General features: G+C 44.2%; 1 protein-coding gene across 1 annotated transcript in view; it reads left to right on the top strand.

The window, feature by feature from the left end:
• TSPAN7 (tetraspanin 7) overlaps window positions 1-1,114 on the top strand; it is a 25,005-nt gene extending 23,891 nt beyond the window's left edge. Inside the window, exon 8 of the mRNA XM_085319451.1 lies at window positions 27-1,114. The gene's annotated coding sequence lies outside the window, so the exon portion shown is untranslated. The remainder of the gene's footprint in view (window positions 1-26) is intronic.
• The last annotated feature ends 3,615 nt before the right edge of the window (window positions 1,115-4,729 follow it).

Here is a 4,729-nt window from a genome sequence, read left to right as displayed (position 1 = left end):
CCCCCCCCCACCCCCTCATCTTTCAGAAGTGAGAAATCCAGAGCCTGTCTCAGGATCAGGAACTGCAGAATTCGAGAAAGACTGAAAAGAATGTTATAGCACACACTCTCTCGCCCGCACGCACACCCACACACACGCAAGCACGTGCGCGCGCACACTCACACCCCGTCTCCTGAAGTCTGTCCCATGCGTAGTGTACCATCCTGTGAAGTCCCGCGGTGCCGCAGAGAGTAGCCTGAACCATTCAGCGTCTAGACCCGACCTCCATCGTCAAGGCTCTGCGTATGATGGCACTGTACGTACGTTCTTGGTCACACAGTAGTTGCATTGTAAGATAACAAAAGTAATTCATTAACAACAGCATTGATCAGGCTGTGCATGTAGTGACTGGAGGGCATAATTAGCCTTTCACCATGGTTAATAAGTGTTGCACACATTCATATAAACCGATATATGAAATATATATTCTTTTGGGTTTATCTTAATTTCTTTTGTTTATTGCTTTACTAAGGTTTTCATCCTTTCCCCCTTCCCAGCACCTGCCTTGCACCCCCAAAACAAATCAGTAACAAAACATAAAGATACTTGAAAATGATGTTAAAATGTTGTGCTTGAAGGGAACCATTATTCCTGATGTTCTTCTACATCTTTGATTCTTACTCAGTGTTGTATGCCTAGTGCGTATCCCAGTAGGCTTTGTCTAGTGCATTTTGCCTCTGAACCTGAACCTGTGTAATACTGTTATTAAGCTGTGTTGTTGCTTACTGTGAAGGCAGTAATTTTGCTTCCTTTATTTTTATTAGATAGTTACGAACTAATTGAACTGTGCTGTACTGCGGCCTTCATACTTTTTCCTGTTCTTTCTTTTTCTTTCTTTTTGCATTGAAGTTGCAGCCACCAAATACATTGTTGAATCAAATCAAAATAAAAACAAAAACAAAAACACACAAAAAGCCAGGCATATGGAATATTTTTGGGGGAAAGCAAAAGTTTAAAACCTTTTTAAGAAAAAATAGGACTTTTTTAATAATGCCTCTGTCTAGCATGCCAACGAGAATGCGTTGATATTGTGAGTATTTGTGATATACGTATTAATAAATGGAACCATTACAGATTTCTAGCTGCTTCCTTTTTGTTCTTTGGTCTTAACAAAACTCTTCTCGGGGGGGGAGAAGGGAAAATGAAACCTAAGTGCACAGCTTGAAGTGACATGTTTCTGTATGCATATTTTAATTTGCGACTTGCTTGTGAGGGGAAAAATGTTATTACCCTGGAAAAAAAGAGAAAGCTGGAATTGTTTCAAAACTCCAAGAAAAACCTTTCACAGCTGGTTTCACCATGTGACAAATACATACCCTCTGCTTTGCAATTTTTCTTCTTGTGACTGATGAAATCTGCAGTATTTAATTATCCTGTCTTAGTGCTGTGCATGATTTTGGCATTAGGCATTTCTCTCTATTTGGTTTTGGTGAGTGTGTGGGTGGGGAGAGGAGGGATTGGGGGGGCTAATAGCTGTCTTTACTGCGTTCATGGAAAGGCAAACACATGCCTCTTTCTCTTTTGAATATGCGAGGAATTGAAGATCCGATCGAAAGCCCCTCTGGAAGTTTTGCCTCAAGCCCTAAAGTTGGCAGCTTCGGCAGGGGAGAATAATTGAGGGAAACTCTGTAGCTTTCTTGGAAGTAAACTTTCAAGCCTTGCTAAACGCAGTGAGGCAAGCGCAGGAGACAATTGTACCAGGCCCTGGTTGGGATGAGCAGCAGTCTCTCCGCCTCTCAGTCCTCTCTGCAGCTCTCTGGCTGCAGAGGAGCTCTGCCATGTAGGTGTCCGCCCTGGCCCTCAAAGTGCAGGAGACCCTGCCCGTTGGCCGATGCTGCCCTGCCTCCGCACCTGGTTATTGCAACCCTTCCTCCATCTGCTTGCCTGGAAAACAGCAACTGCCTGATGTTAGTGTGCAAAAACACCCAGTGCTGGTGTGAAAGTTATCATGCTGAGGTCTAAGAGCTGATTTTAAAGTGGAATAGCGCATTGATCTTCATTAACATGGGCTACAAGATGATACAAACTCTAGTCATGGCCTGGGCGGTTATTTTGGCATCCAGCTGGCCAGCTAAGACAGAGGAACATCCTGACATGTCTTGGATTAACTAGATGTCTGTGCAAAAGTTGCACTTCTTGCTGCACTTTCACAAAAGGCCAGGTGCTGCTCCAAACACTGTCCCCAAGATCTCCCTGCCCAACACCAATCCTCTCATCTGCCGCCTTCTTGTGGGGGGTTTTCCCTTGTCCATCCCATCCTCCTGCCCTTTCCCAGCCCATAGCAGTAATGGTCTTGAGTTCCCTAATTACAGTTGGATAAACAATTTGGTTCAGATCTCATGTGAGGTCTTTGGGGGAAGCTGTAGGTCATTTTGCCGGCAAGCAGGATGCCTGAGGAGGGCTGCCCTGGGTGCCAACATGCATGGCTTCCCATCTCAGCTGCCCATAAACCTTTCTGAGCGGTATCAGTGCTCTCTTCAGTGGCATCTTCGGCTTTATTCAAAGTATTTGCGAAACAGGGAGATGTGGGACTCTGCTTTGCCAGGGAGATGGGAAGTCAGTACTCTGTGTTGATCTTGAAATATAAGTAATGTTCTCCTATGGATTCGATCCACTGCCAAAACAAAAAGCTCTCATTTGCTGCTCAGTCTCTGCCTCTGTATTTGATACAGCTCAGAGCTTTGTGTTTGGCTTCTATCTCAGTCAGCATTTTTCAACAAGTTCTGTGTTGATCCCCACTATAACATGATCTTTGGTGCAGTTTGTGTTACTGTGGTGCCCAGGAGTGTGCATGCTGGCTGTGCTAAGAGCTGTGCATATTGAAATGCATGTCTGTAGGCTTGTTTTATTTCATACCCCTTGAAAAACAAGAGTATTTCATATTTTCTTTATCATCATTGCTTTCTGTACTATAAATTGCTGGTGAAGGGAACAAAAAAGCTTAGTACGTGTGTGTGAGAGAAGCATTAAGATGTGGGGCTCTGAAGCATATTTTGTTTCAGAAGTCTGTTCTGGCTGGGGATATATTAAAACTTTCAGTTGAAGACCCTTTTCCACAAGATCTTTCATATCTGAGATATTCTATAAATGAAAAGCATATAGAGAATGTTGTAATAGTTGTCCTGTGAAAGAGTGTGGTTCCCCCTCCCGCCCAACACACACACACACAGTCCCTCTCTGTAAAGACTCACGTGTAGCTGAAAAACAGCTGAACTTTTAATATCTGAACACTTCAGGTTAAGTTGGAAGAGCAGAAAGATTTTTATGCTTGCAGGGGAATAGTTCCTTTCCTAAGCATTTGCACAGTTATTACGTGTGAAAGAGTTACTCATAACTTGTACTAATTTTAGAAGCTGTAATGCAAAGTACAGCAGTGCTCAACAAATGCTGCTTATCTCACTTAAGTCATTTTACTGATTTTTTTCCTACCAAGTAAATTACCTCAGAGCAAATAAAGTGCTCACACAGGCAATTTTTATGTCTCTCTTCTCTTTCTCCTTCTTCCCTGCCATAGTCTCTCCTTGAAGTTCAAAGCTGCAGTAATTTGAAATAGGGACTTGTAAATAAGAAGAGAAAGCTGGTTCATGAATTTAAATTTGTCCTGCATGCAGTTGCCTTCTGCTGTTCTGCTGCTCTGTTTTTCTGCAGTCTGTACTGAATCCAGAGCAGGTCTCTGCTAATTGCATCGCTGTCCTCAGAAAGCAGCCATTGGCGGATTCTGCTTTGTGCTAGGGAGGTGGGTATGTCCGTAACCCTCGGAGAGCAAATGCTGCAAATACCAGTCGGTTCATCTGTGCCAGCTGAAGGGATCAGTTAAAACCTGGAGGGCTCTTTTAGATTCCTTTAGATCAGCGCCTTCTAGCACGGCTGCTGTCTGGCTGCCTCGCGTGCTGCATGCTGCATGCAGCAGATTGGGAGCTTTGCTTTTGTGCAGGGCTGATGGCCCGCTTGATTTATTTGCTTTGCATTCGTTTATTCTCACCCAATTGCAAGTGCTCAGGGTTCAGACTGGGGTTCCTCACATGGCCTGTGGGTTCAAGCTTTGTAGTTTGGTCCACGGTTTGTGCCTTTGAGGTTTTTTTTCCCTTTCTTTTTAATCTCCTTCACCTTTGCAGTGCTGCACTGCTGATTCTCTGCTGCTATTTCTGTGCTTGGCTATGCAGCAGAGCAATGTTTGTGCTTAGTTAAATGTAGAGAATGCCAATAGAGTATCTGCATAAATGCCGGGCAGTTTGCATGCAAGTTTCCAAGGCAATGCAAATGGTCTCACTCGTTCACCCCTTCCTCTTCCTCCCTTGTCTCTGTCCCAGCAAGATGTTTCCAGGAAATCTGTTTGTCTCCCAGCAGCTTTGCTCTGCACCTGCAGGACAATGCAGGCTCCTGAGCTGCCAGCCAAAAGTGGGAGATTTGAGGACAGTGCCTATAGGCTGTGCCTTTAGAGATCACTTGGGTTTTGAGATACGCAGGACCCATCAGGCCCAGTACTGTGATTTTTTTCTTTATTTTTGGAAAAGCCCCAGCAAAGCTGAGGGGAAAAGGATTTCTGAGTTCAACTCCGTTGTGGTAGAATCACAGCTCTTTTGTTCAGCCATAGCTGTATATTCTCCCTCTTCCTGGTGAAACAGTCCTTTCCCTCCCAAGCCGAATGGAACTGCAAGAACTGAATTTGATGCAAGGATTTTGAGGACGA

Source organism: Rhea americana, unplaced genomic scaffold, assembly GCF_003343005.1.
Source record: "Rhea americana isolate MKP2758 unplaced genomic scaffold, rheAme1 scaffold_59, whole genome shotgun sequence".
Taxonomy (NCBI): Eukaryota; Metazoa; Chordata; class Aves; order Rheiformes; family Rheidae; genus Rhea; species Rhea americana.
The sequence above is the reverse complement of the archived record's forward strand: the minus strand, read 5'-3'. Positions and strand labels throughout refer to the sequence as shown.